The 27,023-nt window shown below is 37.5% G+C and overlaps 1 protein-coding gene and 1 long non-coding RNA gene across 16 annotated transcripts in view; one reads left to right on the plus strand and one right to left on the minus strand.

Annotated features, from left to right (window-relative positions):
* The window catches only part of MTMR3 (myotubularin related protein 3), a 141,377-nt gene that overhangs the window by 50,924 nt on the left and 63,430 nt on the right, over nucleotides 1–27,023 (plus strand). For 2 of the 15 annotated variants that reach the window (XM_072803183.1, XM_072803184.1), the window contains exon 2: nucleotides 17,707–17,742. The exons of 11 other annotated variants lie outside the window; for them this stretch is intronic. The gene's annotated coding sequence lies outside the window, so the exon portion shown is untranslated. Of the gene's footprint in view, nucleotides 1–17,125; nucleotides 17,533–17,706; nucleotides 17,743–24,266; nucleotides 24,428–27,023 lie in introns of those variants that run through there. 2 more of the 15 variants (XM_072803188.1, XM_072803186.1) reach the window with 2 other exon arrangements.
* Nucleotides 11,429–17,049, minus strand: LOC140619571 (uncharacterized). The gene is made up of 3 exons (XR_012019447.1): nucleotides 16,970–17,049; nucleotides 13,402–13,606; nucleotides 11,429–11,746 (listed from the first exon to the last, which is right to left on the minus strand). It is a non-coding gene; the product is annotated as an uncharacterized lncRNA (long non-coding RNA).

Here is a 27,023-nt window from a genome sequence, read left to right on the forward strand (position 1 = left end):
TTAGTACACATCTCACCAAATGTCCATCTCACCATGGACAAATTCTGTCCATGTTAGAGTATCTAAAGAATGTGATGGTTTTCTTTGTGTCCTGTTTAGATATTCTGGAGCTCAATTTTTCTCCTGTACATGTAACTTCAGAAGTTTTCTCTGGTTATTTTTGCATTTTAGTGTAAAATTTATAATCTCTTTTATCTGAGTTTGAGTACTTTGTAGAATTTGAAAAGATCTTACCACTGTTTTAGAGGAAAACTGCATTCAAGTGATCATGTCACATCATGGTAAGATGTCCATTTCTAGCATGGTAATATACTAGCTTTTTGACCTTGGACAAATTAATTCTTGGGCAGATTACTTAATCCTTGAGAGACTTGCAGTCCTCATTGAAGTGGGGATAAATAGTACCTACCTTAACAATCCTATGATGATTAAATGAGATCAAATATGAAAAGTACATAGTTCAGTGATAGGCACATGGTTCAGTAAATACTAGTTTTTAAATAGGAAGATAATAGTACTTACTCAGACTTTGGTTTTGTTTAACAAAATATTTTTTTAAAAATATTTTTATTTATTTATTCATGAGAGACACAGAGAGAGGTAGAGACATAGGCAGAGGGAGAAGCAGGCTCCCTACAGGAGCCTGAGAGACTCGATCCTGGGACCCCGGGATCACGCCCTGAGCTGAAGGCAGACACTTAACCACTGAGCCACACAGGTGTCCTACAAAATAATATTTAAATATCCGTTTAGACAAGTTTTACTAAGCCTATAACATTCTTCTTTCTACATTATTCAAACAGAGCTCTTTGTGCAGTGTTTAACTGTTCTTGTGAATAGAGTAATGGATACTTCTATAATGAAGACTTTTTAATAGTTTTTTTATGTGTATTGGTTTATTTTCCAATAATCCCATGAGATTGTTTGGGTAAGACATAATTTTATTTCTTTTGAGAGTTCAAGAAACAGATACCTAGAGAGTGTATGGTATAACTAAGTTATTGATCCATAACAGATATTAGTGGAAATAACTAACATGTATGTGATTACTAAGTGCCAGGTACACTTCTAGTTGCTTCTAGTTCACTTAATCCTTATAATAACACTGTGAGATATTTTTTATTGTCAAAGACATGTTAATGAAAAGAGATCTCAATATGATAGAACTAATAAATGCCTGAATTAGGTTTTGAGGCAAGGTCAGCCAGACTCTAAAGCTATGCATGAATGCTTAAAAAGCTAACACTCTTTAGAATGCCAGTGTATGTTTTTAATTCTTAAACACAAGTATTCCCCTTGAAGCCTTTGTTTAAAAGAGCAGAAACTGGAGTGACTGTGTAGAGTGAAAGGAGAAATCCTATTCCTCCACTCTGCCACAAGCTGTGGGAAGTAGAATAAAGGAAGAAAAGCAGGAGATCTGGTCTTTAAATATTGACTTTTGCAAAAAGAATTTGCCTTTCTGATTAGGTTTGCTGGCTGGTTGAAAAGTCTTTTCTCTTCCTGTACCCTTTTGGGAGAAAAAGCTTAGAAGTTGGAGACAAAATCAGCTATCTGTTCTGATATTCCTTAGATGGGTTTGCATTCTTCCTGTTCTATAGTCTATATAATTGTAATTCGGAAGGATTAGGTTTAAGAAAAATAAAAGATTCCTTAACTTGTATAGTTTTTTTTTTTAACTTGTATAGTTTTATTACAGTATTGACCCTAACGCCATAAAATAAATAAATATTTATTTATATATTTGTTTTTTAACTCTGTATTTGGTTATGCTTGGAAACTTTTAGGTAGTTATAGTCTCATTAATATACTGAACACATAGACTGATTGTCTTATCCGGTCAGCTTTTTGCTTCCTTGCCCTTATATTTGTTTTATTGTGCTGGTGCCCATAACAACACACACTTACAGCCCAGTAATGCAGGGCAAATAGACTTCCTTCCTTCCCTGGAGGCTTTTCCTGTACTAGATGCCAGCTGTGAGGTTGGTGAGCTTGGGAGTTTAATGGAAAACCTGATTTCCTGACTTTTTCTCCTTTAGGTTAGATTGTCTCGGTGCTGAAATAGGTTTTAAGAAATGAGTAGAAAGCATTGCCTGGTGTAAGGATATTAAAAAAATTTTAGCTTTAGAGTGAATGGATTTCTTCCTTTGCTAACATCTCAGAAAGTGTTAATGGGTTTAATGTTACTATTTAATAATAGTCTATAGAAGAACATTATTCAGTGACACCCAAGTTTTCAATGAAATAGCCATTTATTTGCCTTGGCAAATTCTCTGTATTTTCTCATATTCCCCAAAACTTGCTTTTTTTTTTACAGTTCTCCAAGTTGATTTCTTTCTTTTATTACAAAATTTTTTTTTTTTTTTTAAGTAATCTCTACATCCAGCGTGGGACTTGAACTTACAACCCTGAGATCAAGAGTTGCATGTTCAGGGACGACTGGGTGGCTTAGTGTTAAGCATCTGCCTTTGGCTCAGGGTGTGATCCTGGAGTCTCAGGATCGAGTCTCACATCGGGCTCCCTGCATGGAGACTGCTCCTCCCTCTCTCTCTGTGTCTCTCATGAATAAATAAATAAAATCTTAAAAAAAAAAAAAAAAGAGTCCCATGTTTCACTGACTGAGCCAGCCAGGCACCCCAAGTTAATTTCTTTGAATAGAATGCACAGTTATAATATTAAAAAAATATGGTCCCCTTCATCCTTTCCATTTGGGTTTTAGGATGCTTATGTTTTTGATATTACTACTGTAGCTAAAAGACTTTCTGGAGAATTTGCTGTGATGTTTGGATTTTAAAGACTTATATTTTACTCCCTTTCCAGAACCTTCTATCAAATACTTCTACAGCTGACAAAAGATACTTATTGATAATGGATTAAGCTTCATTATTATATATGTGCCATCTTATTTTCTATGTTCTCTTTCTTGTCATTACTAATATTTTAGCTTTACTGTATTTTGTCTTCATTTGGATTTGGCAGTTTAATTATCCTTATTAGCAAAATTGAATCTCTTTTCTCAGTAGAATGCTGACATTTTAAATGGCTATAAAAATTAATTGTTTGAGTGCCCACTGAGCATCAAGACATTCTTGAGATTTCCTTTCTTTACCACACACCATTTATCTTTGATCACAGTAGTCTTGAGGCTCAGGAGCAACCTCTTCTCTCCTCTGTGCTTGTCTACTCTTTTCTTTCATAAAACTTTAAAGATTTGCTTTTACATAATTCTAGTTTTTAGAATCTAATAAAATTTGGTGAATAATAAAATATATTATTTTGAGTCTCAATGAAGTAAACATCAAATTGCATTTCATAAATGTGTGTTAAATGACCTAAATCTGTGAATGATGGATAAACTTCCCAAAGCTTTGTTCTTTTAGTTGAGGATGCTTCAATAGGTATTGACCTTTCTGAAATCTGAGTCTGATTTGGAAACATACGTGTACTTCTGTCATACTTACGGGGAAAAAAAATTGTGTCAATTTGTGAGCCCACAGTTAAATTTTTCTTGGTCATTGGAGTAATGGTGTTTGAAAAAAGTTTTTCCTTTTTTCCCACAGATTCCTTGGTTAGAACTGGCTTTATATTTTGCAGGGTTCCTTCAAAAAGAAATGTTAAGAATTTCATAATGATTATAGCAGAACATTAAACCAAGCATGGAGTCATGTGACTGCACAGGTTGCACACCCATGAAGCTGGCCCTGTCCTGGTTAATGTGTTCAGTTCTTCAACAGATAATTTTAATCTTTAAAAAGGTTTATTTATTTCTATGAGAGAGCTTGTGTGAGTGGGAGGAGGAGAAAATATTTAGCGTGGACCACCCTGCCCTCCAAAGTGGGGGCTCAGTCTTTTTATTTTATTTTATTTTTATTTTTAAAAATTTTTTAAAATTTATTTATGATAGACACAGAGAGAGAGAGAGAGAGAGAGAGGCAGGGAACAGGAGGAGGGAGAAGCAGGCTCCATGCACCGGGAGCCTGATGTGGGATTCGATCCCGGGTCTCCAGGATCAGGCCCTGGGCCAAAGGCAGGCGCCAAACCGCTGCGCCACCCAGGATCCCGTGGAGGCTCAGTCTTAACAACCTATGAGATCATGACCTGATCCAGAACTAAGTGTTGGTTGCTAAACTGACAGCCAGCCATGCAGGCACCTTGTTTAATAGATAATTTAGAAAAATTGTGTACATTTTCTAATTTTCATGTATAAGTGTATTGAAGTGTATTTGAAGAAAACATTCTCCGTACTAGAATTTAAAATAATCTTAAATTGTTTTATGCTAGTTTTATTTTTTTTTAAAGATTTTATTTATTCATGAGGGAGGGAGAGAGAGAGAGAGAGAGAAAGAAAGAGAAAGGGGCAGAGGGAGAAGCAGGCTCCACACAGCCTGATGTGGGACTCAATCCCAGGACTCCAGGATCACACCCTGGGCCAAAGGCAGGCACTAAACGCTGAGCCACCCAGGCGTCCCTAGTTTTATTTCCTAACTTAAGGTCTGGTTAAGGGGGCACCTGGGTGGTTGAGCATCCGCCTTTGGCTTAGGTCATGATCCCAGGGTCCTGGGATCAAGTCCTGCATCAGGCTTCCCATAGGGAGCCTGCTTCTCCCTCTGTGAATGTCTATATCTCTACCTCTCTGTGAATAAATAAATAAAATCTTAAAAAAAAAAAAAAAGAAAGAATAGAGTTGGTGACCTCTGTAGAGTGGTACATATGATCTAATTGTACAACTTTTTCTGAAAATACTATACCTACTATTTTTGGATGAGGGGAGTTAGAGCCTCTGCATTAGAATATGATTTTAGGAATTTTAAAAATAGAATTTATATAGTGAAATGCACAGATAGAAGTGTACAGTTTGATTTTTAATAAATGTTTACAGCTGTGTAGCCATTCCCTCAATCTTGATATCTTCATTTTAGTTTTGAGCTCTATGAATAAATTTGCTCTGAACATTTGTTTGCAAGCCTTCTTGTGATCACATGTTTTCACTTCTCTTGGGTTAATATCAAGGAGTGGAATTGCTGGATCATAGAATACATGGGTGTTTAACTTTATAAGCAACTACTAGACTGTTGTCCCAAGTGGTAATGCCAGGTTTGCACTTTCACGACCTATGTATGAATTCCAGTTATTCAATATCCTCACATTTGTTCTTGTCTATTTAATTTAGTTATCCTGATGGGTGTGAAAGGGTATCTCATTGTAGTGTTTTCACTTGCATTTCCCTGATGATTGATAATCTACATTTTTTAATGTGCTTATTGGCCATCAATAATATCTTTGGTAAGGTTTCCATTAAAATCTTTTGTCTAGAAAAGTTTTCTTTTATTGATTTGTGTTTGCTCTTTATATATTTTGGACATGAATGCTTTATCAGATATATATATATATATATATATGTATATATATATATATATGTATTATTTATAAATACTTTTCCCACTCTGAATTTGATTTTCTTAATGGTATCTTTAATAAGAGATTTTGACAATTTTTAAAATATCTTTTTTATTGTGAGGAAAATATACATAACAATTTACCATTTTAACTGTTTTATTTTTTTAAAAGATTTATATGAGACCATGATCAAGAATAGGGAGGAGGGGCAGAGAGAGAGGGAGAAGCAGACTCCTTGGTGAGCAAGGAGCCTGATGTGTGGCTCAATCCCAAGACCCTGAGATCATGACCTGAGCTGAAAGCAGACATTTAAGTGACTAAGTCACTCAGGCACCCCCCGTTTTAACCATTTTTAAAGTGTACAGATCAGTTGCATCATGTATATTCATGATGTTCTGTAATTGTTACTAACTACTATGTATTTCCAGAACTTTGTCATCATTCCAAACATAATCTCTGTATCTCTCTATACCATTCCAAAATCTCTCTGTATGAGAGATTTTAAAAAAAGTTTATTCATTTTAGAGAGGAAGGGAGGGACAGAGGTAGAGAGAGAGAGAGAAAATCCCAGAGTCCTCGCCCAGCAGGGAGCACAATGCAGAGCTCTATCCTATGACCGATGGAGATGACAGAGCTGAAATCTAGAGTCCGATGCTCAACTGACTGAGCTACCCAGGTACCCCTGGAGATATATACACACACACACACACACACACACATATATATGTATTTAAGATTTTATTTATTTATTCATTCATGAGAGACAGAGAGAGAGAGAGAGAGAGAGAGAGAGAGGCAGAGACACAGGCAGAGGGAGAAGCAGGCTCCATGCAGGGAGCCTGACAGGGGACTCGATCCCCGGGTCTCCAGGATCACGCTCTGGGCTGAAGGCCGTGCTAAACTGCTGAGCCACCTGGGCTGCCCTCCCCTGGAGATATTTTTAAAAAGATTTTATTTTTAAGTAATCTCTATACCTATTATGGGGCTCAAATTTATAACCCCAAGATCAAGAGTTACATGCTGTGCCGACTGAGCCAGCCAGGTGCCCCAATAATAAGAGATTTTTTTTTTTTTTTTTAAAGAGAGAGAGTGGGGAGGGGCAGAGGGGACCCAAGAGAGAGAATTTTAAGCTGGCTTTACACTCAGCACAAAGCCAGGTTCAGGGCTTGATTTTAGGACCCTAAGATCATGACTTGAGCCAAAATGAAGAGTCAGGCACTTAACCGACTGAACCACCCGGGCACCCCTTTGTATGATGCTTCTTATCAGAGGTCATGAGAATATTTTCTTCTCAAACATTTTTTTAAAGATATTTTTGGGCGTGCCGGTTCAGTCAGAAGAGCATGTGACTCTTGATCTCAGGGTTGTGAGTTTTAGCTCCACATTGGGTGAGGGATTATTTTTAAAAAATCTTTAAAAAAAGGATTTATATTTTTGCCTTTCATGGTTATATCAGTAGCCCACTTGATGTTGCTTAAAATTCATGAAACGGGCCAATTGCATTTTTTCCCCATGTGGATATCAGTTAACCCAACACACTATTGAAAGGTCAGTCCTTGCCTTACTGTTCTGCATTACCTCGTTTTTCATAAATTAGGTGTTTGTTTATGTATGGATATGTTTCTTGGCTTCCTGTTCTGTTCCACTGGTCTTTCACACCTTCTTTAGCTAATGTGGTTTAATCTTGATATTTGTTTTATTACTAAATCTTCCCACCTGGTTCTTCGCTTTTTCCAAGAGCATTTTAGCTGTTCTCAGACCTTTTATGTTTTTAGAATCTTTTCATCATCTTCTCCAAAACAAAATACACTGTGCTGATATTTTGATTTGGATTGTATTGCTTTTCACTTTTTTTTTTTTTTAAGTAATATGTATGGCTACTGTGGGGGCTCAGACTCAATGATCCAGAGATCAAGAGTCATATATATGCTCTACTGACTGAGCCAGGCATACCTCTCCCCTTGCCTTTTTAAAAAAGATTTATTTATTTAGAGACAACACGCACACAGAGGGAGAGGAAGAAGCAGGAAGCCCGTCCCAGGGCTTGATCCCAGGATCCTGGGATCATGCCCTGAGCTAGAGGCGAACACTTAATCGACTGAGCCACCCAGGCATCTCTCCCCTTTATTTCTAATAATGCTTTCAGGTCTGCTTTATCTTAGTTACTCCCACACCATTTTTCTCTTTGTTAGTATTTGCATGATAGTTCTTCATTGTCTGTTTTTCAGATTTTCTGTTTCCTTAAATTTCAGTGTGTTTCTAACAGTGTGTGGTTGGCTGTTTAAAAAATTAGAAGTTGGGGCACCTGGGTGGCTCAGTCAGTTAAGTCTCCTACTCTTGATTTTGTCTCTCGTGATCTCAGGGTTGTGAGGTGGAGCCCCATGTTGGCTCTATGCTAGGTGTGGAGCCTGCTTAAGACTTTCTCTCCCTCCCTCTCTGCCCTACCCACCCCCCCCGCCCCCCAATTTGGAGGCTGATGGAATGTACAGCTCTGTCTCTTCAGTTTTGGCAAATAGCCCAAGGGCAGAAGCTGACCCAAGTACTGGACTCCTCTCTGAATTTCAGTCTTCCATCTCACTCAGGGAATTTTATTTTGATAATAGCTCACTGTGTTTTTTAGCTTTTGCTTTTAAGATAATTTTATTAGTTTTTGGTGCTGAAATCAAGGAATGAATTAGCTTTTTTTTTTTTTTTTTAAGATTTTATTTATTCATGAGAGACAGAGAGAGAGAGAGAGAGGCAGAGACACAGGCAGAGGGAGAAGTAGGCTGCATGCAGGGAGCCTGATTTGGGACCCAGTCCTGGGACCCTAGGATCATACCCTGGGCCGAAGGCAGGCGCCAAACCGCTGAACCACACAGGGATACCTGAACTAGCTGTTTGAGTTGTCTTTAGCACAATTGGTGGTTCGAATTACTCATTGTTGCTGGAAGTGTTTCGTTTTAATTTTAATTTTTTCATTTGAGAGAGAGAGAGAGAATGATAGCACAAGCAAGGGGAGAGGGAGAGGGAGAAACAGATTCCCCACTGAGCTGGGAGCCTTATGTGGGACTTGATCCCAGAACCTGGCATGACCTGAGCCGAAGGCAGATGCTCAACAATCTGAGCCACCCAGGTACCCCACTAGAAGTGTTTTAATCTTTATTTGGGTTTTCTGTTTAGGATTCTGAGATAAGATTTTATGTGTTTGGATTCCTTCTGCTTAAAAGTTGGACTTTGTTTACCTAAATAGACTTGGAGGGAGTTGCCTTAGGTTATACAATAGACTGGGGTCAGGGTTGCAATGTGAATTGATGTATTAGAGGTTAAGGTATAACCTTAAGATACACTGTGAAATTTGTTAGTTAAATGCATTTTTGTGACTTAATTTCATCCTGGGATGAAAGCTGCTTTAACTTATGTAGTATTACTCCCATTAATTTTGTAGATAACTGACAGAAGCCTTGATCCTTCTGTTGCTAGATTGAGAAGCATTGGATAAAGAAGCAGGAGAAACATGTAGCAGTGCTGGAATAGAAACAGGGAATGAAGGGTCCTGGACAAACTTTGAACCCACTTGAAACTGCCATTTCACCCCAGTGATAATCTGAAATATTGTCTAATTTTTTTTTTTTTTTAATCTTAGCTCTTTTCAGAGTTGGGTGTAATTGCAAGATGAAATCAGAATTCTAAAGAATCTTGGATCTGCCCATTGGGTAGTGAAAGGAATAATTTCAAAAATAGGTTGTCAGGACATTGGAGTCAAAAAATTTAGAAAGTGGGATCCCTGGGTGGCGCAGCGGTTTGGCGCCTGCCTTTGGCCCAGGGCGCAATCCTGGAGACCCGGGATCGAATCCCACATCAGGCTCCCGGTGCATGGAGCCTGCTTCTCCCTCTGCCTGTGTCTCTGCCTCTCTCTCTCTCTCTGTGTGTGACTATCATAAATAAATAAAAATTAAAAAAAAATTTAGAAAGTAATTTGGTAGTAACTGATTTGAATGCATGGGAAAGATTAAAAACTAGAGATGTACTAGATAAGCTAGAAGCTAACATTTTGCATCGGGAGGGAGACATGATTAACCTAAATTGTGCGTATGCACCGTGGTATAAAGATCACTTGATTTTTCATTTAATACACATTATCCTTGGGAGTCTGTTTTCTCCTTTTTATCTCCTGCTTTCATTCCTCTTTTCTTTTTTGACTGATACAGACACTAGTGAACTGTTGCAAACCTCAGTTGCTTTACGTTAATATATATCCAGATTACTGAGTTCTATCCCTACCTTTCTATTTTTGTTTTTTATTTTATTTTTTTAGTAATCTGTACACCCAATGTGGGGCTTGAACTCACAACCCTGATATCAAGAGTCACCTGCTCTACTGACTGAGCCAGCCAGGCACTCCCAAATCCAACTTCTTTTTTTTTTTTTCCAAATCCAACTTCTTATATGGACACAGAACATGAACAGGACAGGATGAAGATGCATATGTATACTCTGGGGAAGCAGTAGATTGTTTTCTTTATATGATAGTACAGTGACATACATTGAGGAGCAAGTTCATTGTTAGGATTTTTAACTAATGTGAGCAAGGCAGAATACTTGATGAGCAGTAAAACTTGAGTGCTAGCCAGCTGATTGGTTACTTTTCTTTTCTTTTTTTTTTTTTTAAGATTTTATTTATTAATTCATGAGAGACACAGAGAGAGGCAGAGACACAGGCAGAGGGAGAAGCAGACTCCATGCAGGGTGCCGGATGTGGGACTCGATCCTGGGACTCCAGGATCACACCCTGGGCTGAAGGCGGTGCTAAACCGCTGAGCCACCGGGGCTGCCCGACTGGTCACTTTTCTTTTTTATAAAACTTTATTTGCAGTAGATCTATATAAATGCTTTATCACAGAACATAAAAATTAGCTGTAGTTGCCATTTTCAATTGGTATATTTCTGGTTTAGGTTTTTTCATTTTTGAAAATGTTTACTCTTATCTCTGACTGAAATAAACACGTTTAACAGTTACAATGAATGAATTGTTAATTGTACTTATTGCTGAAATCACAACTGTCTTTGAATTATAATAAAAGCAGATTTCAGGGATCCGTGGGTGGCTCAGTGGTTTAGCGTCTGCCTTTAGACCAGGGTGTAATCCTGGAGACCCAGGATCGAGTCCCACGTCAGGCTCCCTGCATGGAGCCTGCTTCTCCCTCTGCCTGTGTCCCTCTGCCTCTCTCTCTATGCATCTCTCATGAATAAATAAATAAAATCTTTAAAAACAACAACAAAAAAGGGGCAGATTTCTCCAGAAATCAAAGTTAATACAAGATTCATGTTAATTTATTTCTGGAAATGGATTGTGAAAGTATTATTTGAGAAAATATATTGATGACTTATTATAATATTCATAAAATAGAATATTATACTTTTCTTCTTTGAAGTTGTAATTTTTAAGTATATTAACTTTTTTTATTTTTTATTTTTTTAACATTTTAAATTACTAGAAATTATCTAATTTGTAATCTTAGTGTGACAGAAAAAATATGGTATAGTTTATATTACCATGCTATGAAAGTTTAATTCAAATGAGTGTTTTTGTCAAGAAGAACTCTTCATTCTCTGTCTCTTTCTCAAATAAATGAATAAAATCTTAAAAAAATAAAAATAAAAGAAGAAATCTATAAGGGTGCCTGGGTGTCTCAGTCAATTACGCAGCTGCCTTTGGCTCAGGTCATGATCCCAGGATCCTGAGATTGAGCCCCCCTTGGGCTCCCTGCTCAGTGGGAAATCTGCTTCTCCCCCTCCCTCGGCCCCTTCCCTTCTGTTTGTGCTCTCTCTTGTGTGCCTTCTCTCTCTCAAATATAATTTTAAAAAATCTGTAAAACTTTAAAAAGTAAATTTTGTCTATGTAGTATCTAATAAGAGTATCTTGTATTCAATTAATATAGGATATAGTAAATGGGATGATTCGTATTTGAGTTACAGTAATGCCCTAATTCTGCCTCTTTGGTTGTTTATAAAAAGAAAACAAGCCTGGCATACATTATTTAATTATGATTTTATTAAGGAAATCAGACTGAGTGTGTGAATCATCTGATTTTGTTTTTCAGGACTCTTAGTTGCTGGTGATAAAGTGAATTAGAGCTTAAATAAAAGAACATGTAGCTTTATTGGCCATTGGCAGGATACTGGAGCAGTTCATATAATTGAATAACTGTGGCAGCCAGATAGGGGATTTGGAATTGGGGGTACAGTGTCTTAGTTATTCTAGTTTTGTATCTCTCTGAGCTTTGGTGTGATTTCTGTCCAGCTTCTCCTGGCTGTACAGTCCAGAGTCTCTTCTTCCTCTTGGTGTCTCAGCAATATTTTCCACTCTGTCCTTCCACCAAAAGAAGTAGAAATAGTTCCATTCGTTAAGTGGTTAGGGCCAAACAACCTAAGTGTTTATTTCCTAACAGTTTAGCTACTTGAAAAATTGATATATATATAATTTGAAAGAAAACATTGTAATTTTAATATTTGTGCCTGTTGGGTAGTATACAATTTTCAAACCCTAGAATCAGATTAGATATTCCAGCTTTTTTTCCTGTTTGGCACTGACTTTTATATGATACTTGGCTTTTTTATCATAGCAATTTGCTTAAAGCCCCTGTTTCATAAACATTGAAAGGAATGTTTTTTGAGCTAATTTTGAAATTATGAATGACCTCAGATAGTTGTTTGTGTGGTTCACATATGTCAGTTATTTCTGTTTCTCTCAAAAACTTTAAAGTCTCTCTAGTGCCCCTGTGAATATAAAGGTACCCCCAAGGTACCTCAGCACACAATTTGGAAACCATGATTCTGGAGGAAGAGAGGGATTTTTAAAAAAAAACTAATCTTTATGCCCATTGTGGGGCTTGAACTCAGGACCCCAAGATCAGGAGTTACATGTCTCCAGATTAAGCCAACCAACCACAAAAAGAGAAGGATTCTGATTTTTTTCTCTTTGGATCATGTGATTCAGGAGATAGGTTATAATTTGGTCAACCTGGAGTACTCACCCACTCCAATGCTTAGAAAGGGCATAGTATTCCATTGTATGGCTATATCATTTTACCTGTTTACAGTTGTTTAAAAATTACATAGAGGACATAAATTAACATCTGGTGTATCTCTATTTCTATAGCACAGATTCTGTTAAGTCTTACCTGACACTTAAAGTATAAAAAAATTTTGGATTTGAAATATGATCTCTGTGCTTTCAAATTTTCTGGGTAATCAAGAATCAAAGACCTAAACTTAAGAGCTTAAACTATAAAACTGTTGGAAGAAAACACAGAGGAAAAGTTTCACGGCATTGCATTTGGATTTGGCAATGATTTCTTGCATCTAACATCAAAAACACAGGCAGCAAAAGAAAAAGATAAATCGAACTAGGTTAAAAACTTAATGTGCATCAAAGTATACTCTTGAGTGAAAAGGCACCCAGAGAATTGGAGAAAATGTTTGCAAACCATATATCTGTTAAAGGATTACTATCCACGATATATAAAGAAACACAGCTCAACACCAAAAATCAACCCAACTAAAAAATGGGCAGAGACTTAAATAGACATTTCTTCAAAGAAGTTACAGAAATAGTAAGCACATGAAAAGATGCTCAACATCACTAGTTGTTAGGAAAATGCAAATCAAAACCATGGGATATTACTTCACATCCATTAGGATGGCTATTATCAAAAAAGTGGAAATGGGTTGATGAGGATATGGAGAAATTAGAACCCTGGTGTATTGCTGGTGGGAATATAAAATGGTACAGCTGTTGAGGGAAAACAGTGTGGTTGTTCCTCCGAAAATTAAACATGGAATTACCATATGATCTAGCAGTTACACTCTTAATTAGATATCTACCCAAAAGAAGTGAAATTGGGGACTAACAGATATTTGTACACCAATATTCATAGCAGCACTATTTACAGTAGCCAAAAGGTAGAAACAATTTAAATGTCTGTCAGTGGATGAATGTATAAACAAAATGTGGTATATACTTACAATGGAGTATTATTCAGCATTAAAAAGGAAGTTGGGGGGGCAGCCTTGGTGGTTCAGCGGTTTATCACCGCCTTCAGCCCAGGGCCTGATCCTGGAGACCTGGGATCGAGTCCCGTGTCGGGCTCCCTGCATGGAGCCTGCTTCTATCTCTGCCTGTGTCTCTGCCTCTCTCACTCTGTGTCTCTCATGAATAAATAAATAAAATCTTTAAAAAAAAATAAAAAGGAAGTTAGGGATGATGAAAAAGTTCTAGAAATGGATAGTGGTGATGATTGCACAGCAGTGTGAATGTACTTAAGGTTATTTAGTTGTACACTTTAAATGGTTAAAATTGTAGATACTGTGTGTATTTTACCACAGAAAAAAGAAAAACTGAAAAAAAAAACCCACTTTAGACATGTACAGTTTGTTTTACTTCAGTTATACCTTAATAAAGTCAAAAAATCTTGGGGTATTTGACCCAAAAAATAATTTGTGATGATTTTATTTAAAGATTATGAAATTACAAACTCCATAGCTTTGAAAGTCAGTCCTACAAAGTAATAAGATGCAGACAGGTCTGTGGAACAGACAGAAGCGGTGGATATATTTTAACTTTACAAAAGCTTCTAGTTGTCTGGTGGCATCTTCCTCTGTAAGGGATGAAAATATGTCGTATTGCTAAATGGTGCAGAGCAGATTAGAGGTTCCTATTCATTGTTACTGGTGGGTTGCTGTCAGATAAGAGATAACAAATGGTTTTATAAAGAGGTTAGGATTATGCTTTCTACTATATAATGTTCTTAAGTGTGATACAGATGATGAAATGGGGAGTTATGCTCATTAACTTCACAGATGACTTGTCGGCCCCGTGAAGGATGGAATTAGAGTTCAGAATTATCTTGACAAGGGAGTAGAGGTTGTAAAGAATAAAGATTTTTAGGAAGTGTCAAGTAGCATTCTTGCAACAGTGGATGATAAAACACTGATGAAAATCTTTAGTTTGTGGGAAAATGAAACTTAAAGCCATAATGTTCTTTGAAAAATATAGTAGGGATCCCTGGGTGGCACAGCGGTTTAGCGCCTGCCTTTGGCCCAGGGCGCGATCCTGGAGACCCGGGATCAAATCCCACGTCGGGCTCCCGGTGCATGGAGCCTGCTTCTGCCTATGTCTCTGCCTCTCTCTCTCTCTCTCTATCATAAATTAAAAAAATAAAAATAAAAAAATGAAAAATATAGTAGCACATGTAGTATATAAGAAACATATTCTTGGGAAGGGTGGCTCAGCGGTTGAGCATCTGCCTTCGGCTCAAGGCGTGGTCCTGGAGTCCTGGGATTGAGTTCCACATCGGGCTCCTTACATGGAGCCTGCCTCTCCTCCCACTGCCTGTGTCTCTCTGCCTCTTTCTGTCTCATGAATAAATAAATAAAAATCTTAAAAAAAAATATTCTCAGTGTACAAGGGCTCCTTATTTGGAGTTGCTTTATGAGGACTAGGGTTAGCATCAAATTTTACTATATTTATAAACTTATTGAATGGAGAAGGCACTATTGGCATAGATGTTTTTAATGTAAACTGTGGAGCCAGAATGCTTGGGTTTGAATTCTGGCCTCTTAACTGGTAAAATCTTGGGAAAATTACTTCTCTATATGTCTCTTTTTTCAACTCTGTGTATGTGTTTTAAGAGAGGGAGGGAGGAGAGGGGCAGAGGAAGAGGGAGAGAATCTTACGCAGACCTCACGCTCAGCATGAGCCCAAACGCTTGGTGTCATGACCCTGAGATCATGGCCTGAGCTGAAATCAAGAGTCGAGTGCTTAACCAACTGAGCCACCCGGGTGCCCCTCAACTGTTTTTCAAAGTATAATCGTCACGACCTTATAGAATTATGGGTTTAATTGACTTAATATGTATAATACTTTTAAAACAGTGCCTGGCATGTAGAGAAGTGCTCAATAAAATTAGTTGCTTAAAACATCTTTTTTTTTTTTTTAAAGATTTTATTTATTTGAGAGAGAATGGGCAGAGGGGAGGGGGCTGAGGGAGAGAGAAAAATTGAGCTGGAGCTGAATGCCAGGCTCGATCCCAGGACACAGAGATCATGACCTGAGCCAAAGGTGGACACTTGACTGACTGAGCCACCCTGGTGTCCCTGCTTAAAATATCCTTAACAATTGGTCTCATTTGGCCCGTTAATTTGAGATTATACTATTGACAGTGTTTTCTCTCACTATTTTTTAAAAGATATTTTTATTCATGAGAGACACAGAGTAGGAGAGAGGCAGAGACATAGGCAGAGAGAGAAGCAGGCCCCATGTGGGGAACCTGATGTGGGACTCGATCCCACGTCTCCAGGATCACACCCTGGGCCAAAGGCAGGTGCCAAACCGCTGAACCACCCAGGCATTCCTCTCTCACCATTCTTACTGTCACTGTAAAAAAAAAAAAAAAGAAAAAGAAAAAAACCCAACATCATTAAAAAAATTGGTCTTGTTTTTTCTAACCACCATGCCCAATATTGTTACCATTGCTTTCTGGTGCCTAGAATTAACTCTTCATGTGGATGCAGTACTGTTCAGATTCTTTGCCAGTTATCAGAAAGTGTTAAATATATATGACTGAAAAATTATCTCGACTTCAAGTTGGAAGAAACTATGTAGTCTCACCAATTTGTGAAGCTATTTACTCTTCATCTATTCAAGAGAAGTTGAGTAAAGGACAGAAGGAATCCAGTTTTCAGGGAGAGACAAAATTATTACACAAAGAATGGAATGTAAAAAGGACTTTTTAGGGACACCTGGGTGGTTCAGTGGTTTAGCGTCTGCCTTTGGCTCAGGGCATGATCCTGAGGTCCTAGGATCGAATCTCTTATCAGGCTTCCTGCAAGGAGCCTGTTTCTCCTTCTGCCTGTGTCTCTGCCTCTCTCTCTCTGTGTGTCTCATGAAAAAATAAAAAAAAAATTTTTTTTTGAAAAGGAGTTTTTAGAAATGGCTTGATCATAAGAACTCCTGCTTTTATATGATGGCCTCAAAGAAATCAAAGAGGATTAAAACCACCTTCCTCTTGTTGTCACTTTTATATTCCATATCCCTGTCTTCAAGCAGTGTTTATCTGTACAAAAACCAACCTCATTTTATACAAAAGTGGCATTTTTCTCCCCAAAAGTGGCATTTTTATTAATACCAGTTTAGGACTAATAACTGCAGCTATTACTGAGTTCCTAGTTCCTTCAAGAAGTCTTTATGTGTTAGTCAAATGACAGTATACTATTAATTATCATGTTTTACCTATTTTCACTTTGATTGGAATGTGAAAGCAGAAAGCATGTTAGTTTTCCCATGATTGTCATGAGAATTATCACCTATAACTATTTTTAATTGCTTACAAGAAAATTTTTTATAATCTATCCCAAAACCCTTAAGGGGAACTAAATATTCTTTCATTGACTAATTAAAACATTTTGAGTAGCTCTTGAGGGAACTTGCAGACTATGTGTGTTTTCAGAGTGGAGAAAGGGAAGGAGAGGTATTTGGGGAGGGGGAGAAGTGGAATTGGATGAAAGAGAATAAATTTAAATAATGTGTACCTACAAAAATGCAGTAAAAGTTTAGTGGCTTAAATATTAGATGAAGTCTGATGATCTGATTGGTAGAAAAGAGGCCAGCCTGTGTATAGGAAACAAACAATGGCAAGGAATTTGGAATGAACATAGAATGTCCTAGAGGGGAAGAGTAAGATCCTCATTTGAGGGAGACCTGGTTGTTTGAGAGGGAAGGGCCTGCCTCATTTTGGAGAAAGGGCTTGTTGTTGAGAGGGCTGCTCGAGCTCTTGGCAAATATAGGGATAGTATCCTGAGAGTTCATCGATAATGTGTAGAGAATAGTGGTTAATGTTGCTTGGCTCACTCAGTTAAATGATTTCTTCTTTTTCTTAAGTCTCCAATGCCTATAACTAGAATTTTTGCTTTAGCAAAATCACATACTTTAAAATTTTGGACTTTGAAGGTTTATAATGCATATTGGAAACTTATAAACCAGTTCTAAGGGCTTATTCTATATGAAAACAGGCAGGTAGAACTGTTGCATTTATAGTAAGAACTAGAAAATAGAGGTCTTAAATGGACGTGAGTGTGCTTGAAACATTTATTTAATAGGTAAGTAAACAGAAGGCCATGGTTAATTTCTTGTATCTACCTAAATTGCTTTTTTTTTTTTTAATTCAGAAAGTAATTATTGAGCATGTTTCTCGTCCTTGTCAGAATTAGTTTTCATTTGATTTGAAGATACTAGCACAGTAACTCTCTTCTAATGTTATCTCCATTTTACAGATGAGGAAACTTCGTGAACTTCCCAAACTGATGCAAGTAAGTTTAGAGTCAAAATTCACCTCCAAAACAGTTTGATTCCAGAACCTATAATCTTCCTTAATAAGCTATATTGTAGTGCCTCTCATTAACGCATAGTTTAAGGCCCTTAGGTTCTGTTGTTGAGTAGGAAAATGACCTTAGAGAAAAAATAATAGTCTGTCTAGTAGAACAGAATGAAATGTAAATAATTATAATGAAACTTAGTATTATAAAATAGAGCTATATTGAAAGTGCACATGGACTCTGCAGGGAAGCTTTCACAGTGAAAGCTTTGTTTTCAAGGGAGAATTAAAGGATACATAGTATTTACCCAAATAGATAAAGCCATATGAGTGTAAATCAGCAGAGGTAATAGCAGTGACAAAAGATCATGCTTGGAAAATTTAAAGGCAGCTTCAGGTTGTTCATTCTGGATATAAATGTCATAAGGCATACTTTCTTTGAGCAGGGATTTTTTAGTGACACTGCTATTGATGGGATTGTATATGCCAGGTGATGTTAAAAGAGTAACTGACCAGAACCAATTCTATTGTAACTTCAGTTGTAACTCATTCTTAGATAATTAAGGTCTAAATTAATTCAAATATTTGAGCATCAGTTAGCTAGACCATATGGTGGTGATACTGGTGGTATAGAGTGGAAAGATGGAAATTGAGCATTTCAGGGAAAACAATAGGAATTGCTGTCAGATCTTGTTACTGGAAATACCAAATGATTGCTAGCCTTGAAATCCTAGGCCTACCAAGATTTCCAATGGAGTATGAAGAAGGAATGTTAGGGGGGAGAGGATGGAAACTGATTTTGTTAATGATATGTAGAGTTAGCATATGTACTACAATGACAGTACAGAAGAAACCCTGTACCCTCTGGTACTGCTAGTAATTGCATTTGGGATTGGGGAAGATGCCAAAACTCTCTGGTGGTAGCAGAAACCTTAAAGAAAGAGGTTTATCATTTGTCTGGAGGAAGGACTAGATACAATTGCATGTGGCCCTGGTCAGGTCTGCTTATGAATGATTTCAGACTTAATGTATTGAATAGATAAGTCTTGTGAAGAAAAAATGAGACAATAAAACACCTCGAAGAAAGATAGTTATGAATTTCTATATATGAAGGATTTTTAATAGCATACAGTACTGTATTGCCTAGACCTCTCATTAATAGATTACCTACATGATTTTTTTTTTTTTTTTGTATCTGAATGCTAAATGGGAATGCATCTTAAAATCAGTGGCATGTTGGAGTTTTTTTTCCTTAGTGGTTTGTAAATTTAATAGTGTGCTTTGAATTTGATGGCATCTGAGTCAATAAAATGCAGAATGTTCTTTTCAGTGCTCATTAGCATAAATACAGGGTTTTGTTCTGCTTTGTTTTGTTTTGTTTAAAGGTATTTGTGTTCCATTTAAGTCATCTCAGGTACTGCCAATGGTCTGTATACCACGTGATGGAAACACTGGTAATTGAAAATAAAGCTATGCTATAGAATGTAGGGCTTAGATTAAATATTGAGGCTGTAAATCATACAGAAAAAAATGTAAGCTCTTTCTAAGGTCTTTTATTTCTTTGTATTTTAGCATATGTAATGTTCTGATTGAGAACAGTAGTATGGGGGGGCACCTGGGTGGCTCTGTCAGTTGAGTTTGCCTTTGGCTTGGGTCATGATCCCAGAGTCCTGGGATCGAGACCCAACTTAGGCTCTCTGCTCAGTGGGGAGCCTGCTTCTCCCTCTCCTCTGTTTCTCTCCCTGCTTGTGCATGCTCTCTCTCTGTCAAATAAATAAAATCTTAAAAAAAAAACCAAAATGGGTGTCTTGGTGGCTCAATTGGTTGGGTGTCTGCCTTTGGCTTAGATCATGATCCCAGGGTCCTGGGATGGAGCCCCATATCAGGCTCCCTGCTTGGGAGGGGGGGACCTGCTTCTCCCTCTCCCTCTGTCTGCTTGTGCTCTCTCTGTCAAATAAATATATAAAATCTTTAAAAAAAACAAAAACAGTAGTACACAATGTGTTGTTCAGTCATAGGCCTGCTGTTGTTTACCAGAGAGGTGGTTAAATGCATTATTCTTTCTGCCTCTTCGAGACATTAGTTCCTCAGACAAACTATTTTCAGATTGAAAAATGCAAGAAACTTATGAGTGGTATTGATTGACCTTAGAGGTGTGATGTTATTCTTAATAGTTATGATTACATGGTTATTAGAAACTTGAGAATTTTAATTATTTGTGTAGATTGATTTTTTTCATACTGAATTGAATAGTACTTAAGTTTGTGATGTATAAACAATATACTCGGAATACTCCATAATTTGTACAGAATAGGTTTAGATTAGGCTATGTGTTTGAGAAATTTTTTATCTTGTTTTAGAGAATATTTTACCAATATTTTATTTTATTTTCAATTATTTATTTATTTATTTATTTATTTATTTATTTATTTATTTATTTATTTATTTATTTATTTATTGAGACAGAGAGAGAGAGAGGCGCAGAGACACAGGCAGAGGGAGAAGCAGGCTCCATGCAGGGAACCTGACGTGGGACTTGATCCCGGATCGCCAGGATCACACCTCAGGCTGCAGGCGGTGCTAAACCGTTGCGCCACCTGGGCTGCTCCAATATTTTATTTAAAAAAATTTTACCGATATTTTAATGTTTAGTATGAATAGTAATTTAAGCCAGTATGCTTTTTTATTACCCCTGCTCTCCTTTAATGGGTTAAAAGCAAAATGATAGCTTAAGAATTTTTTTTAATTCAAAATTTAGTTTTTGTCTTCATTATGAATCCATGACTTGAGGTTTGGGAGTGGTTATTTAAATATAGTTATTTGGGATCCCTGGGTGGCGCAGCGGTTTGGCGCCTGCCTTTGGCCCAGGGCGCGATCCTGGAGACCCGGGATCGAATCCCACGTCAGGCTCCCGGTGCATGGAGCCTGCTTCTCCCTCTGCTTGTGTCTCTGCCTCTCTCTCTCTCTATGTGACTATCATAAATAAATAAAAATTAAAAAAAAAAATAAATATAGTTATTTAAAAACAAAAAGGGAGAAGTCCCTTTTGCTTCACAGCTTATTTCTTATTAGCCCTGGTTTAACGTAGTACCTTTGCCTTCCTTTTCTTTAAAGCATGTTGATGAATTCTACTTCTTGACTTTAGCTGGAAAAGTTTTTTTTCCCTTCTTGTATATATTTAGGTGGTAATCACATGTTTCTCTCTGTTTACATGAGATAGATGTTACTAATTTAAAAGAGTGAGTGAGTCTTTTGTATGGTCTAAAGGATGGTCTTTTTGTTTTTAATTCATGAGAGACACAGAGAGGCAAAGACATAGGCAGAGGGAGAAACAGGTTCCCCGCGGGGAACCCGATGTGGGACTTGATCCCGTGATCTTGACTGAGCCAAAGGCAGACACTCAACCACTGAGCCACCCAGGTATCCCTAAAAGGATAGTCTTAAGAAAATGGTGTTCTGGTCGAGACAATTTTTGGTATTTTGGCTATTTAATAATGGAGAACTGCTTCAAAAGAGTAGGTATTTGAACTTGCCATTTTAAACAGAGCCTGCAGTGTAGTGCGTGGTTACTGGATGTTACTGGGTTTTTATTGGCTTGCTTTCAAAAATATGAGTAGCCCCCTACCTAATTGCCAGAATATTAATTTGAACTAGGCCAGTAGAAGATTGATTCTTTTATTGCACACAGTCTCTATTACTTGAATTTTGTCTCTCTCCTCTTGAGTGTACCTGTTGGCTAGCTGGATTTGGACAGTTTTTAATTGTGAATATGGCAACTAAAAATTCAAATCTGTTTTTTCATTAAGTGTATGCATAAAAGATGGATTTGCATTTTCATTCAGGTTTCTGTTACTTGTATTTATTTATTTATTTATTTATTTATTTATTTATTTATTCGTTCATTCATTCATTCAATTATTATTTTTTAAAGATTTTTATTCTTGAGAGAGACAGAGAGTGAGTCCGAGACACAGGCAGAGGGAGAAGCAGGCTCCATCCTGGGAGCCCGACGTGGGACTCGATTCTGGGTCCCCAGGATCATGCCCCGGGCCGAAGGCAGGCACTAAACCGCTGAGCCCCCCGGGCTGCCCCTCCTTGTCCATTTTTAAGAAAATATTTTATTTATTAGAGAGTGTGAGAGAGCATGAGCAGGGGGAGGGGCAGAGGGAGAGGGCAAACCAGACTCCCCACTGAACATGATGCCCACCGCAGGGCTCCATCCCAGTGTCCCGAGATCATGACCTGAGCCAATGGCAGACCCTTAACTGCTTGAGCCATACAGGCACCCCTGGCTCCTTATTTTGATGTTTCTTACTCTGCATAAAACTGAGTGGAGAGAACCAGAAGCTTGGACAGTCTGTTTACAGAATGGGAGAGGAACATTCCTAAATATTATATTAATATACTAATGAGCAATATGCAGATAGCTGGGTTTGGGACACTGATAGGTATTTTTTGGAAGAATGTAGTTTACTTTCACTTTTCCTAGAATTGGTGTTAAACGTCTTAAGTACTTTGGCAAAACAGAAGAATCATGCTCATTTCTACATGGGCACACTATTGAGTTCCCATGGTAAACTGACCTTCAAATTAAGTTGTCTTTCTAGAAAAGAAACCCCTTATGCAGCTGTGAGTGGGGAGGGTTGTTGTAAAAAGGGTGGGGTTTGGAGATTCTATTTTTGTTCCTTTACGTCAGGGTCCTGAAGCAAAGCATATTAGAATAAGCAGTGTAAATCTGCAGGTTTCAAAATGACACTGATGTGTTAAATTTTGCCTAGTTTTTTAGTTGCCTTTTTAAAAAAATTACATTTTTGGTTTTTGCTACCTCATTTGATTAGTTTTCTTTTTCTATTGAGTACATAAGAAATAGGAGTTCATAATTTAAACTTCTAAAAACTTTTTGAGACCCTATTATAAAACTCTTTGTCTTCATAGGGATTGGTCATTTAGGGGTTTTGTCCCAAAAAATGCAGTTAAAGTTTTATTCTTTGGACAGTAGGAAGCAGGGACAGAGTCTACAATTCATGGTAAGAGATAATCATACTAAATACCTTAAGGGGGAAAATTATAATTAGGAAAATTTAAATTTCCATGATGAGCTATGGATTTCTGGAGTAGGAATGTTTTTTCTTTCTTTTTCTATTTCTTTTTATTATTATTTTTTTAAAGATTTTACTTGAGAGGCAGCATGAGCAGAGGAACAGAGGGAGAAGGAGAAGCAGAGTCTCCACTGAGTGGGGAGTCCAACATGGGGCTTGATCCTAGGACCCCTAGGGTCATGACCTGAGCCAAAGGCAGAGGATGCTTAATGCTTAACCGCCTAAGCTACCCACAGGTGCCCCTCTTTTTTTTTTTTTTTTTTTTTAATAGAATGTTGACTTCCGATTTGGGGCAAGGTAGGGGAGAAGAAAGGAGGGATGCAAGGGGAAACAAAGTTTACTTTCTTCTTTATCACAGGTTAACTGGGAGCAAGGAGCAGGGCATTAATATGAGTGTGCAGGAATTTACTTTATGTCAAATTCCCAAAGATAGACCTCAGAACTAGTCAAAGAAGCAAAAGTCAGGAAACGCTTTTCCGACATTGCAGCTAGTCTTTCTGATCTTTCCATAGTGATTATAAATATTGAACTACCCTCTGGTACTTAGATAAAATGATCCACTTGGCTTTAAAAATTCAGTTCATTTCTAGTTATTCGAATACTTGGATTATCTATCCTCTTTTCTTAAGCTCCCAGACTTAAGTATTTCTTCTATTTTCTGTTAAATTTAAGGGTTTTTTTTCTTTCTTAGGAGATAGGGAATGTTTCATTTAAGATGATGAACTTAAATACTGCCTTATAAAATTAGATTGTGTTTTATTATTTTTTTTAAAGATTTTATTTATTTGAGAGAGAGAGAGAGAGATAGCAACAGAGAGCACAAGTGAGGGAGAAGCAGGCCCCCCACCTAGCAGAGAGCCCTATGGATCATGACCTGAGCCAAAGGCAGATGCTTAACCTACTGAGTCACCTAGGCGCCCCTAAAATTAGATTTTAAATTCTTGATTTCAGTAGTAAAATGATGCCTACCATGTGATGTCTCATGGAGACCAAGTCAGAAAATTATATTACAAATTATACATAGAAATTCCTTACAATCCTATTAATAATTTATCTGAGTAGTATGAAGTGAATGTGTTCTGTTATAGAAGTAATTATAAAGAGCAAGTCAGAACACTAAATCTTTAAAAAGAAAGATTTTATTTATTTATTTGACAGAGCACAAGCAGGGGGGGGAGCAGCAGGCAGAGAGAGAGAGAGAGGAAGAGGAAGAAGGAGCTTCCCTGCTGAGCAAGAAGTGGGATATGGGGCTTGATCCCAGGACATTGGGATCATGACTTGAGCCAAAGGCAGACGCTTAACCTACTGAGCCATCCAGGCACCCCAAATCTTTACATTCTTAAAATTATAATTGTTCCCCTTTTTAGAAGATTGCATGTGATTCACCATTCTTTTTTAAAGGTATATTTATTTATTTTAGAGAATGCTGCAAATGTGAGTTGGGGACAGGACAGAGGGAGAGGACCTTCAAGCAGACTCTTACTGAACACCGAACTGAAGTGGGGCCTGATCTCAAGACCCATGAGATCATGACCTGAGCCGAAGCCAAGAGTTGGTCGCTTATCTGACTGAGCCACCCAGGTGCCATTGTGATCCATGGTTTTATTTTTATTTTTATTTTTATTTCTATTTCTATTTCTATTTCTATTTCTATTTCTATTTCTATTTTTATTTTTATTTTTATTTTTATTTTTATTTTTATTTTTATTTTTATTTTTTTTGGATCCATGGTTTTAATCTTTGCTGGTCACCATCAGAAAATATCTTCACCAAGACGTCATGTACGATTTATGTACCCCTGCCCCTCCTTTCCTCCCCTGTTGTGTAAGGATTAAATTTAAAAGGAAGATACTTGTACGTTAAATGATTTTAAAAGGTACAAATAAGGGATTCCTGGGTGGTTCAGTCCTCAGTTGGTTAATCGTCTGCCTTAGGTTCAGATCATGATCCCAGGGTTGGGCGGATCGAACTTCAAGTTTGGCTCCCTAGTCAGCGTGGAGTCTGCTTTCCCTTTCCTTCTGCCACTTCCCCTGCTTGTGCTCTCACTTTCTCTGTCAAATAAATAAAATATTTTTAAAAAGGTATAAATTGGGCAGCCCGGGTAGCTCAGTGGTTTAGCGCCGCCTTCAGCCCGGGGCTGATCCTGGAGACCCGGGATCGAGTCCCACATCGTGCTCCTGCATGGAGCCTGCTTCTCCGTCTGTGTCTCTGCCTCTCTCTCTCTCTCTCTCTCTCTCTCTCTCCCTCTCCCTCCCCCTCCCCCTCCCCCTCCCCCTCCCTCTCTGTGCCTCAAATGAATAAATAAATAAATAAAAATCTTAAAAAAAAAGGTGTTGGGATCCCTGGGTGGCGCAGTGGTTTAGCGCCTGCCTTTGGCCCAGGGCGCGATCCTGGAGACCCGGGATCGAATCCCACATCGGGCTCTCGGTGCATGGAGCCTGCTTCTCCCTCTGCCTGTGTCTCTGCCTCTCTCTCTCTCTCTGTGACTATCATAAATAAATAAAAAATAAAAAAAAAAAGGTATTAAATCAAATTTGCTAAAATCGGCTTGATCACAGTTAATCTTTTCTGAGAACATGGTTGTGGCTTCCTTTTGCCTACTTGAGATGGGAAAAGCAGTAACATCTATCTGAAGTGCAGCTAAACTTTGATGTCTAAGAATTCTAGAGCACAATTACTTTGCTTTTGGTCTCTCACATTCTGGGGTTCCCTTTTGGGAAAGCAGCTGTCAGTGTTTCAGCCACTTAAATGCCAACAGATGATCTTAAGTATTGATCACCAACCCAACTGTTTGAAATTCTGTGTATTGCAGAGCTTCCTTTGAGAAATGTATTCAGAGTTTTATCCCACCTTTAACCCCACCCAAACAACCATATATATACATATATACATGTACATATATATATAGAATATAAAATGAACTATACTGTGTACCACTAGTGTAGTGACAGATTATACAAGATTGATCTTTGGTGGTTATATATTGAAACAAAGCTTTTTTTTATTATTATTTTGAACATTATCTTAAGTGTTGCTTGTTTAAGAGACTTACTATCAGTGAAAGGCTCTTTGATACAGAAATGTGATTATAACATGGGGTAAGTGACAGTTCTGGAACTTACTGCGTTTTTGTTTTTCAAGGAGAAGATGGTTGTTTTTTGGTTAGGAAATGATAATATTTTAGCTGCTTATCTGTGTTCTACAGCTGGCAGAGGAATGCACACGGATCATGAATTTGCGCCTGGATCCCGCAAAACTCACAGACATTAGTGTTTCCAAAAGGGGTAGAAAAGACATATAGAGTCTTTCTCATCATCTTGTTTAGAGATTTCACTGAATGAGGTCACTGATTCAAATTTATATTTATTTTTCCTTTTTCAAAGCATGGACTTAATACGTATGGGAGAAAAGTCACACTGTGGGCATGCAGCCATGTGAGAATATTACAGTTGACACTAGAATTGCAGCTTGTTTAAGGATAGGAACTTTGTTTTGTTGATTGCTGCATCATTCCTAGTGCCTAGAATAGTGCCTACCACCTCTAAATATTTATCAAATAAATGAACCTCTACCACAGTGAACTTGTCATGATAGGTGAATGCAGCCATGCTTTTTGAACTCTTTGTTTCTGTTTTATTTATAGTTGACTTCAGCAGCAAAGGTTTTAGAAAACCTGAGGTTTGAACTTCTATTCAAGGAGTAAGACCAAGCCACAGTAATTTTACTCAGCCGATAAATAAAATACTCAGCTGATAAATCATCTCCCCACCATGGAATAATTCCACCCAGCATGCCACAGAGTCCTAGTTTGGGAAGGTCATCTATCAGATATCTGAAAGGTTTTTAGGCATAAATGAGGAAACATGAAGAAACCGAAAAGTTTGCTTAAAGTAGAGGCAGTTGAACTTAAAATTTAACATCTCTGAATTGTTTTATATTGCCTCCACACTCAAATTTTGCTCTGAATCTGTTTCTTAATATGCAGTGCATATGTAAGAAAAGGCATTTCTTCTACATACAGTGAAAATAAAAGATTCCTCTAAATTATTCAGTGTTGCCTTCTTAAAGTTTTGAATTCTTAATTACCTTGCATTTGAAAGTGAGATAGGACTATGTAAAACAGTCCATTGTCCTTTTAAAGTTAAAATGTACACTAGACAAAAAAGGGCTGCCACCT

Source organism: Canis lupus, chromosome 27 (assembly GCF_048164855.1).
Source record: "Canis lupus baileyi chromosome 27, mCanLup2.hap1, whole genome shotgun sequence".
Classification (NCBI taxonomy): domain Eukaryota; kingdom Metazoa; phylum Chordata; class Mammalia; order Carnivora; family Canidae; genus Canis; species Canis lupus.